Source organism: Lissotriton helveticus, chromosome 2_1 (genome assembly GCF_964261635.1).
Source record: "Lissotriton helveticus chromosome 2_1, aLisHel1.1, whole genome shotgun sequence".
Taxonomy (NCBI): Eukaryota; Metazoa; Chordata; class Amphibia; order Caudata; family Salamandridae; genus Lissotriton; species Lissotriton helveticus.
Genome location: NC_136059.1, coordinates 1,587,725,404 through 1,587,738,388, shown reverse-complemented (window position 1 = coordinate 1,587,738,388; position 12,985 = coordinate 1,587,725,404).

Sequence of the window (12,985 nt, the reverse complement as noted above, 5' to 3'; positions counted from 1 at the left end):
AATGATTAGTTTCTAATTGTGTTAAAGGTGAGTACTGGATACGTCTTTAAGGATTGATGTGTGTGAAAACACATGAAGTATTTAAAAACTAGTGTGAGAATGGCACCTAAATACATACAGTAAGACAGTGTTATTCTGGACAACCAACAGTATCCCTTGTATTTTACTAAAACACATTTAGTAGTTTGGAAAGGGTAAGGTGAATAGACATATTCTACATTTTTTAGTACTGAATTTTACTATAACAGCCTGAGTCATTTTCTATAGTCATAAGGAGTGACCGGTTTCGAATTTTACGAAAACTTAAGAACAGGATATCTTTATAAATAATTATATTTATATAACCTTATAAAGTACTAAAACTCTACTGTTGGAATGTTATTAGACAATGGTATTTACATAATATTTTTTTGGGGCCAAAATAGTTGATAAAGCTAGTTTTGTATTATGTATTAAGAAAACTGATAAAGTGAAGTGTTTATGTTTTTGTGCACGGACCTACAACATAACAGATTTGTTACGGATAAAGAGGAGAATAATACCGAAGACACATTGAAAATGAGCAATAGTTTCATTGAAGTAGAAAATCTACCTATAACAGGCAGCGAGATTGATTTCGAGGACATCAATACTACAGATATCAGCTGTGATTTTGAAGATAAAAGCTACGATGCTAATTTTTTGCAAGCACTGGATGTTATAGAATTTCTGGAAGACATAAATTCTGAAATGGCAAATCAGCAGTATGATATCGAAGAAATACCAGATGAACTCCTTTTAGAAGCTCTGTTAAAATATGAGATGTCTGACAATAATTTTATTGTTTAATAATAATAAAGCATTGAGCAATATGTACTAATGCATTCACTGTACTAAAAGTCAAGCACTTATAGATTCACTTACACAGTCATTACAATATTTTATTGATTCAAAGTATGCAAAGTAGGTCTCGGGAATGGACTGCTTGAAATCCTTATGCACTATGCATCAAGTCTTGTATCTACCTGCACACTCGAATTGTAGTGAGCCATTCAGCAGTATGTGCTTATCTATTCACTGTGCTAAAACTGAAACAGTTATAAATTCAGTCTGACACTCTCCTTGCTGAACTGTAATCATTCAGTCAGTATCCAAGTACTCATGCAGCAAAGTAGGTCTTAGGGAATGGACTGCTTCAAACCCCTATACACTATGCTTGCAGTTTCCTTTGCACTACAAACTTGTCTTTTATACCTTCAATTCCCCAGTCTGTATCCTTACACTTACACCAAACACTCCGTCACTGCTGTTTCAGTATTGTAGTGAGCCATTCAGCAGTATGTGCTTATCTATGCACTGTGCTAAAACTGAAGCACTTATAAATTCAGTCAGGCACTCTCCTTGCAGAACTGTAATCATTCACTCAGTACCCAAGAACTGATGCAGGAATGTACGCCTTAGGCCATGCACTGCTTCAAACCTCTATGCACTATGCATGCAGTCTTGTATTCACCTGCTCACTTGTGTTTCACACCTTCCATTCCCCAGTCTGTATCCTTACACTTTCACCAAGCACTCTGTCACTGCTGTTGCACTGTTGTAGTGACTCATTCATCAGTGTGTAGTAATCCATTCACTGCATTAAAACACTAAGGGGTAGATCTACAAAAACTGTCGCATCCCCAAGGATATGCCAGTTATTGTGCACCATGCCACCGCCACCATGGATGTGCCGCATTTACAATGGGGCGCACCATGGGGCAAAAAACGGCACAAATGCGTGACGCATCTGTGCCGTAAAAGTGGCACATTGCTGGAGCTGCATCGCAAGCACAACGCAGCTCCAGCAAAGCTCTGGGGGCTCTATGCTCACAATGCTGTGTCAATCCTTACGCCTGCTTCAAGCAGGCGCAGGGTTTTGACGCAGCATGGGCCCAAAAGTGACTGAGTGAAATCTTGTAGATTTCACTCAGCCACTTTTAGGATGCCTGCCTGCACCGGAACGCCACCCCCCCTGCTCAGGAACGCCTCCTTCTGGCGCAGGGCTTTACAACGTGACGCATCTCCGAGATGCGTCACGTTGTAAATACCCCGCACCATGGCGCATCTTTTGCACCGCTGCTGCGTCACAAAAGTGACGCAACGGCGGCGTAAAAGAGGAGCAAAGGGGTTGTAAATCTGCCCCTAACACTTACAAATTCACCCAGGCAGTTTCACCAGCAGTGCAAAGGGAAGCATAAACTAGTAACATATTTATGTACATATGTTACATTCAAATGCTTCGGAAGTACTACAGTATACTGTAAGTAAACACCTCATAGACTTATGCTGTAGCACTTCCTTATAGTTCTGCACTTTCACATTCATCATACACTACTAATGTATTCTTTCATTCATTTATGCACTACACATTCATTCAAAACAACTTTTACACACTATTATACTAATGTAGCTCTTTTTTTGACCAGTGAAGTTAGTTCTTAAAATAACTTTTTTTTTGTCTTTTTTGTAGTTTTGAATTTTTTGAACAGTTTTTTTTTATTTATTTTTTTTTAGGGAAAAAAGGAACTGTGCAAACAAAAAAGTCTCCAACGGGAACAAATAAACAAAAAAAATCTAATGGCGGGAGCAACGGTGCTCCTGTTTGCGCCTGCAAATCAAATCAATTGATTGTTCACCATAGCACAATGTCCCTTTACAAAATTTACAAATAATTATCAGGTCTCCAAAATCGGGACGGATGTCCGGATGCAGACTGGATGGTGCTGTTAAAGTGCTGGCTACAGCTGGTGGAGGGTCGTCCCGCAGCCTATCACATGAAGCTCTCGCATAATTGCGAGGATGAAGAGTCTTTATGTGTCGAACCATGCTGGCGATCTCCTCTAGAAAGTGTGGTCCCACACACCTTGCAGGTGACCTTGGCAGCATTCACCTTCTTTTCTCCATCTGGAAATGCGAAAAATGTCCAGATTAAAGCTTCTTTCCTGTTTGGTTGTGCATCCTCAGCCAGAAATTCCTCTTCTGAAGAGTGTTCAGAAGTATCTTCCTCCTGACGTGCAGCCTTATTAAAGTTGTCTACTAAAACACAGGAGCTTCAGAAAAGAGATGATTCTTCAGTGAAAGTCAAAGAAGAATGATTAAAATGGGTGGGGTCTTTCAACAGTTGGAATAGGAAGTATTATGAACCAATCAAATCTCTTGTTTTGAAGTCACATGGCGTGCGCGTATGGTGCGCTTATGATGCGCGTACGTACGACGTACCCCCGCGATTTGCTTAATAGCTCTTAAAAGTAATATACACTTATTAAAAGTAAATAAAAACTATTTTCATGATTATCTCAGATAATGTCTTGCCTTAATATTTACATTAAATACATAGATAAATCTTTTTAAACATTAAGAAACTTTTGCGGAGTACGCGTATGGTGCGCCGTACAAACGTACATGACGTCAAGCGGAAGCGCCGATGCGACGCGGAACATCAAAACGTATTTGTAATGTATGTGCGGGTACGCTTACAGTACGATTACAGATACAAAGGATGGTGCGATCACCGTACGCGTACCGTACATATTACAAAAAATATACATATATATAGAAATTAATTTTAATATATTTAAAAAAAAATCATTTTTGAATTTTGTTTTTTTATTATTTTACATTAAAAATATGTAATATAATTTCAAAAATAAAATAACTAAAAATAATTATCATAACAAATGTAGGAAATTAATATAAAAAAATATAATAATTAATACATTTAAAAATTAGCATTTACAAAACCTATGAAATTCACTGAAAAAAACGTAGGTTTTAGGCACGTTCTAGTTAGGAATTAGCATTTAAAAAACCTTAGAAATTCACTGAAAAAACCATAGGTTTCACACATGTTATGGTTAGCTGGACATTTCACTCATACAAAACCATTGAAATTCCCCCGTTATAGTTAGTAGTACTAACTATAACTCGCGCCCCCGCAATCCACTGCTGATGATGTTACATATTACATAATTCATGACATGGTCAGTGACATCACTGATGACATCACTGATGACATCTGAAATGACATCACGGATGACATCACTGATGACAACATCCATGTGACAAACTAATACACCTTATTATACAGTAGCATAACCTTTGAACACTCATTAGAAATTATGAAGTTCCCTATTTGAAACCATTGACACACCAGTACAAGTTTCCAAAAACCCACTCAGTAATCCCTACATCTACACACACATCTAAACACTTACCTATAGATTCACTCATACATGCTAACAAAGATCAATAGAACACTATTAAATATACTTATATACCTACATCAATATTACTCACTAGCACATATCCTATTCCTTTATGCAAACATCCTACTCACTTATGCAAACAATTGATCATACTTATATTTACTAAGCTACTCACTTACACAAACACCTCCTTATTTATTCATATAGATTGTAACTCATATTTAGTGTGTTATAAAATCAATATTACACGTATACAGATATCCATACATCAATCATACAATCACTGAGTATTATGTATATTTATTTATATACAATAACTGTCACATACACGTTTGTTGGACATATATCATTGAGAAATATATTTACTCATCACCACACCCATGAAGAGATTCATTCACCCAAATAACTGTTTCCACATACAGTCTTAACCGCATATACTGACTAAATCAATTATTTACACATCTTTCAACAGTTACACACGTCCCACTCAACCACACACACATTCATTCACTATCCCACACTAATACTTATTTAACTAATTAATAACTAATGTAGACTTTCACATAGCTAGTAACCAACTTATGTAGTAGTTTACACAACAAGAGATAGAGTGATACAGGTATGCATACAGTTTAATCACTATCCCATATATTTAGTGAGATACTTAAAATTCCTCACTTAGACAGTCAATCACAATGGTACTAAATCCTCCATTCACACACTTATACATGCACTCAGTCTTCAAGGCAGATTGCTATATATATATAATATTTATTTAAATAAGGAACCAAACCACTTTCCCTGGATGATGTTGTCAGTGATGTAACGATCAGATTCTCAATATCTATTACATACATATCACAGCATAATCGCAGCAAACGAATCAGCATGTCCAAATGTTCTCCTATTTCTGTTTCATTTCCCCAAATGAACCACCATCTCCTCCCCGCTATTCAAGCCCCTGGGATGTTTCGTAGACAGGTCTATGATGTATCTTGACTCTAATCTACGGAGCCGCCTCTGCCGGTCCCCACCTCTGACGCTCAATGGAACAGAATCCAGCTCAAAATATTGCAGCTTGCTTCTGTCCCTTTCATGCAGTTCTGCGAAATGGCGAGCCACCGGATAGGCCGGATCTGCCTTCTCAATGGCTCTACGATGTTCTAATACTCTCATTTTTAATTGATTGATCGTGCTACCAATGTAGCGTAAGCCACACGGACAGATCAAACAATAGGCTGCATACGGGGTACTGCAGGTGATGAATTTTTTTTATCTGCATTGTTCTCCCTGTGTCAGGTATATCATATGTAAGGACTCTCTTACTGCCTGCACAGGCCTTACAGCGGCCGCAGGGATAGAAGCCCTTCATTTCCCGAGGTCACCAAGGGGTACGCTGGTAAATCATCCTTAAGCACACCATCCGTCCGGAGAATGTGCCAATTTTTTCTCAACATGGCTCTTAGATCATTTGCCCCCTAGGAAAATGGGGTTATCATTCTAAATTTCCCTTCGTTCATTCCATCCTTGCTCACACAGGATTCTTTAGAAGGTTTTTTACACAAAAGTTCCTTTCCCGGGATTCTTCCTACCTTTTCCAAAGCGCCTTGCAATAGCCTCTCACCATACCCTCTCAATGCGAAGCGCGCCAGGCATTCCGTGGCAGCCGCCTCGAAATCCTGGTCCCTCGAGCTATTCCTCCGGAGTCCCAATAGTTCCCCGTAGGGTATGCTCTTAACTAGCTGGGGTGGGTGACTGCTGCTGGCAAAGAGTATTGAATTGCCAGCAGTCTCTTTCCTATATAGAGCAGTGTGTATATGGCCCTCATCTATGAACACCCTCAGGTCCAAATATTCCGCTGCCACCGGACTGATTGAACCTGAAAAGTGCAGATTATACCCGTTGTTGTTCAGTACCTCGATATACTTTTCGGCCGTATTCACTGCCCCATGCCACACAATGAATAGGTCGTCAATATACCTATTCCAGCACACAACTTCACCCCTGTCCTGCCCCACTGTACAGCTCCTGGGCACCCGCTCCTCCCACCAGCCAACGAACAAGTTCGCATAGCTGGGGGCAAAGCAGGTGCCCATCGCCGTTCCGGACCTCTGTCTGTACAATTGTTCTTCAAACAGAAAGATGTTATTCTTGAGGCAAAATTCTGTAAATTCCAGAATCATTGTATTGTGTTTTGCAAAACGCATTTGTCGTTGGTCCAGAAAATGTCGGACCGCCTCCAGGCCGTGTCCATGTTCTATACATGTATATAGGCTGGTGATGTCCAGCACCATCAACAGGTAATCAGAGTCCCATACCATGTCCTGGATCTTATTCAGGAAGTCCTTGGTGTTTTGTACATAGGACCGTAAGGAAACCACGAAAGGAAACAAAAAGTTATCCACAAATCTGGACATATTTTCTGTGAGACTGTTTATTGAGGAAACAATTGGACGTCCCGAAGGACATGTGCTGTTCTTATGGAGTTTGGGAAGGTGGTAGAAAATGTATATATATATATATATATTGCATACTCGTTACCCTCAAGACGACGCGCCCATAGTCCAGAGCCATCACTTCAAAGGAAAAACGGAAGACCCAGATGCAGTGAGTTACTTTATTACTCAGCACGCCACGGCAGTATAACGTTTCAGCCTACACAGAGGCCTTGGTCACATGGCGCACAGACAGAGTTACGTGAAATTTAAAGTGCAAGTGCATTCAAAAAACAACAATTTGATTGGTTAACCAATTTCAAACCAAGGGAGTGTCCTTAAAGCCATACACAGCGTAATGCATTTCCTGCTGGACAACACATTTTATCTTTTTTCATCAGCCATTGCTTTGCTAAATGTTTTAAATATATATATAAATATCCGACACACTAAACAATCATTTACATATAAAAATATACTATCATAATAGAAAAATATAACTATATGTATTATCCACAATATTTCATATATTTACAACTATTTACATAATATGCAAGTAATGATTACTGTTTTTAAAAAGATATAAGTTAATGTATACAATTCATTATCTCAATTGCTCGGATATATGTGCAAAAATACGCTGTTTGATGTTTTAGCAATTTGTGCTAAGCCTGACACATTTAAAACCCATTGGTAAAAAATTGCCATTACAACTTCGAAGGTTATTGCAAAGCAGAACCCCTAATATGTTGTAGATTTAGAATGCATTATTAAACAAGTGATTAAAAACAAATGTTTTAGCTCTGTTAGTTGTTTTGCTTTTATATTCTTAACCAGCTATACCTCCAAGTATGGAACACAGTTTCTTAACGGATATGGATCAAACAACCAAGTTCTTCCTTTCATATGTGTTTGTCCTGGCCAACTACAAATAAACTTATAAGGGACATAATTGTTGGAGCCTATGTGCAACTGGGAGAGAAGGAAGGAGATAGTCAGAGAACTAGAGGCAAGTGTAAATATCCTCAGTGGAATTGAGACCATTAGGAGCCTTACTATCCATTTCAAGGATATATCTAGTCTCAAGTGCTCTTAAAATACCCTCTCTGTTACCGCCTCTCCTAAGAGGACCAACACAGTCTATGGCAAAGTATCTGAGGAGTCCACTTTTATTGTTGTGGAATTCCTTAAAATGCCGGGCCACTGGATATGCGGTATCATTTGTGTTAATAGCCCTTATGTGCTGGAGTACCCGCTTGTGAACCTGCAATTTGGTACTACCAATATATTGCAGACCACATGGGCACTCCAGCACATAAACCACATATTCTGTCTTACATGTCAACTGTTTGTTGATTTTCCTTGGCACTGAGGAGAATGCTGTTAGGTACTCTGTTTTATTCAGCCCCTGCGAGCATGCCTTACAGCTGGAGCACTTTTTGAAGCCTCGACTTGCTGCTAGCCAGTTTTTGGGTGGGATTACCTCCGGACTCGATTTAACTAGTGCATCATTTAATGAATATGCTTTGCGGTAGGTAATGATTGGCTTGTTAGGCATGCGTTCTCCTATCACCGGATCTAGTTTAACCAGATCCCAGTGATGGTTGATTATTTTACGTAGTGCCATGTGTTGACTATTGTAAGTCCAGATAAGTCTGACTGGTTGGTTGGCCCCATCTTTGCCAGCCCTGTCTTTTTTCTTTTTGTGGATCAGTGCATCACTGCGGGACAGGCCATTTGCTTTCCTTATGGCTGTATCAATAAGGTTTTCTGCATAGCCCCTCGCCAGAAACCTTTGTTTGCTGGCTGCCTGTGCTGTTATACAGTGCATATCCGTACTGCAGACCCGCCGAATTCTGAGCATCTCCCCATAGGGGATGCTCCGAATTAGATGAGGCGGATGATGACTTCCTGCATGCAGGATAGTATTTCCTGCAGTTGGCTTTCTAAAGAGCTTTGTTTCAAGCCTGTCCTGACTGACCTCCAAGGTTATATCCAAAAAGTGGGCTTCCTTTTGACTGATATGTGATGTGAAAGACAAATTGAAATCATTACTGTTCAAGGCAACAATAAAATCTTCAGCTTCTTCCTGTGTTCCCCGCCAGATCATCAAAATATCATCGATGTATCTATACCATCGTATGATATTGCGAGAACACTGTTCATGGTGAATACCATTGAGGACCTGTCTCTCCCAGTATCCCATGTGAAGACAGGCATAACTGGGAGAGAAGCAGGCCCCCATGGCAACGCCCCTGACCTGCTGATAATATTGGTTCAGAAACATGAAATAATTGTTGTGCAAGCAAAAGCTAATCATGGTGAGCAGCATTTTGTTATGCTCGGCCAATTCAATTGGCCGCTTCCCCAAAAAGAACTCAATAGCCCTTAATCCATCTGCATGCACAATACTGGTGTACAGTGATGACACATCTAAAGTGATCAAACAATAGTCACTACGCCATTGCAATTCTTCCAGCTTCCTTAGCAGGTCACTGGAGTCTTGAACATAAGAAGGAAGTGCCAACACATGTTCTTGAAGAAACAAATCAATGTACGCAGTGGCTTTTTCCAACAACCCCCCACACGCCGAAATAATTGGTCTTCCCGGCGGCTTAGCTGTATCCTTATGCACCTTAGGAATTAGGTACAACACGGGGGTGATAGGGTGATCATTCTTTAGACATTTGAGTTCATCCATACTTATGAGTCCACCAGATCGCCATCCCATCAATAGCGAATGGAAGTCCATTTGTGCTTTTTTAAGTGAACCCACATCACAGTGTCGGTAGCAGTTTGGATCATTTAATTGGAGATAGGCCTCTTCCAGATATAATTTCCTTGGCCAGAGCACAATGTTGCCTCCCTTGTCGGCTTGTCTCACCACTATATTGTTGTCTTTTTGTATTTTTTTCACCAGATTTTGATATTCAATGTTGCCCCTTTGTCTGTGAAAATCAGATTTGAGAGTTTTTACATGTAACGCCTTCACTTCCTTGATAATTGCATCTTGAAAAATATCTATATTGTCATATGGTGTGATAGGGGTGAATGTAGAACGAGGCTTAAATTCACTCAGTCCTCCAGTGTAGGTCTGGGCCACCTCCTGTGTATTTTGGGAACTTGGGGCTTCAGCCCGCAACAGTTCCAGATCTTGTATCAGGGGGATGTCATTTGCTACTAACCCCGAAGTGGTTGGTGCCATCACAGACTTTCTACAAGTGTTGCGTGTTTTGCTGTTGGAAAAGTGCTTCTGTAATTTAAGCTTTCGTGTGAATTTAAAAAGATCGATCCTTGTGTCCACATAATTAAATCTATTCGGTGGACTGTATGATAAACCCCTTGATAAAATGTCAATTTCCACGTCAGTGAAGGAGGTATCCGTTAGATTTAACACAGAGAGTCCATACTCCAACACATCAGAAAGTTTATTTGTTTGTGGCACTTGAGTTTCTACTTTTTGTTTGAGTTCCATCGCCTTTGATTTCTTCTCTTGGGTTTTGCGTTTTGCGGAGCTTTTCCTGCGCTCTCGTCGCTTTGTGTTTGGGGTTTTCTTGGGCGCAGTGTTTCGCGCCTGTCCTGCCGGATACATTCTAATTCCTGTTCCAGAGTCAATCGTGTAAACCCCAAACGGTCTGAAATTCTCACTGCTTCTGTTTCAGACCCACTGTCGATATTGGAACTCAGATCAATGCTGCTTGAGCCATCAGGGGAATTATGACGCACGTTAGTCATTGCTCTTCTTGAGCCCTGTCCTGCCTGCAAATCTGATGATTTGGATGCTTTAATTGCGTCATATTTTCGAGCAAAAGTAAAAATGCGACCTTCACTATAGTCGGTTTTGTCGCGCTGGAATTTGAAGGCTTTGCGTTTTCGAATAATATCCTCCTCCTTTTGTACTTTTTGCTCCATTATTTCCCGATGTTTTTTACATGCCAATGTATTTTCCACACTATCTGCACATAAATCAATTATTTCCTTCTCAATTGCATCAATTTGTTCTTGAATATTTGTTCTGTCCCTTTCCGCATGGCGTACCAACAGTGTTACCAAGCGTCTTGATGAATCTAGGCTCCACTCTGCCCAATCCTTCAATAAGAGAGGGTCCATATATTCGTAAGTTGGAGCAAGCATTACCCTCAGCCCCCTCGGTATCCGGTTCACATCGAGATACCTGCTGAGGGAGCGGTGCTCCCACCATTTGGACTGCTCTCGCTTTGACAATTTTTCCAGCAATTTGAATTTTTCACGAAGGCTAGGAACCCCACTCATATCCGGTTCCTCGGAGGTGCTGGCTGCCGCTTCCCCAGCCGGGGAGTCAGCAAAAGCCTCAAGAGCCGCAACCTCTCTCCCTTTACGTGCGCCAGCTGCCATGGCGTATACTTTGATTACAAATGTCAATATCGTACTCACTCAGTACGGGGATGCCGCCTCAATCGCCGCTCAATCGCCGCTCGTCCTCCGACTGCGCACCAAACTATATAATATATATATGTCTGTATCTCCCCCAACAGCAAAAGATTAGCTTCTGGCCCAGCCTCTTCAAGCAGCAGATTGCAGCAGGGTAGCAATCCATTCCTCCCTCAGTCCCATCTTCATTATCTAGGGGTAGGAAAAGGTAGACTGCAATCACCACTTTGTAAATTTCTGAATTCATTTATTGCAAAACAAGTGGCAGCAAAAACTTACCAGCTAATTCATTCACTCATAGATACACCTATAGACTTGTGCATTTAGACACTGACTGAGATACCCATGCCACCACTCACATACCTTTTCAGAGACTCATGCATCCATTCACATGCCCACTCAGACAAGTACTCACTCACACACCTACTCAGACACACCCACTCATACACCCATTCAAAGACTCATGTACTCACTCACAGACCCCACTCAGAGACTTACGCACTCACACACCCACTCACAGTCATACCACTCACTTACCCACTCAGAGAATTATGCACCTATTCACACACCCACTCAGACACTCACACACACACTCACGCACCCACTCACAGACCCACTCAGAGACTCACCAACCCACTCATAGTCATGACACTCAAAGACCCACTTATGCATACACTTACAGATCTACTTATACTTATACACTCTCTCATGTGCAAACTCAGATACTCCTGCACCCACTCACAGATGCAATCAGACTCACTCAGAGACACACAAACCCACTCACTCACCCACTCAGAGACTCACACACCCACTCAGAGAGTCATACCCACTTACGGACGAGCTGAGACACTCATGCACCCACTTACAGACTCACTCAGAGACTCATTCACTCAGTCACAGATCCATTCAAAGACTCATGCACCCAGTCCAGACCCATTCAGAGACTCATGCATCCACTCACAAACACACTCAGTCATGTGGCCACTTACAGACCCACTCAGAGACTGATACACCCACTCACAGTCTCACTCATAGACTATAGGAAGCTGGCTGTCTATACAGTGCACTAAAATGAAGTACACTGTGCAGAGAATCCAGTGATTTCCCATCTGGTATGCAGAGGTACAAGTAAATAATTCTAATGCACTTTTTGTGATATTGTGGGCAAGCAGTTAAGGTTATCAAAGGATTGTACTAAGCATGTGTTGTTACACACACAGGCAATAAATGAGACACACTCAAGAATAAATCCGAGACCAATTTGTAAAAAAGAAAATGTCTTTTTTTAGCCCAAGAACACAGTTCTAAGGTAAGTACTTTTTGTGTTACGATTTTTAAAGAGTTTGGAAAATGTATCAGTTGTGTCTAATTATGCAACATAGGAATCAATGGAAAGAAAATAGAACATTGCATATAAAATCAGGCAATGCTTTAATGAAGTTTACTTTCTCGTTGTAGTATGATGTCCATACAAGGTCCAAAGTTTCAGAAGGAGAAGTTCAGGAGCATCCTGGATCGGGCAGGAGCTGAGGGTCTCGGAGTCTGGTGCACAAAGACAAATGGGGCCACTTGAAAATTCACTGCACAGATGGACATACAGGTATGTCCGGTGGGTCTCCTTGAAGGGAAAAGATTGCAAGGGCCTGGGGGCAATGGGGGCAGAGGTGGTTGTTTGGTGCTGCAGCAGGTGAAGCCAGGTGCAGAGCAAACAGGTCAGCTGGGTGACGTGTGTCCTTGAAGTCCTCGCAGTCAGTAGCAGGCCACTCAGGGAGTGGGTCTCAGGTGCCTCGACGATCCTCAATGGGGGCTTGGTTCTGGTGTCTTGGGAGTCCAGTGGGGACTTTACTTCTTGGTTTTTCCTATTGGGGGTCTGTTACCCTTTGCATTGGTATGCTGCAGCTCTGGTAGTACCTG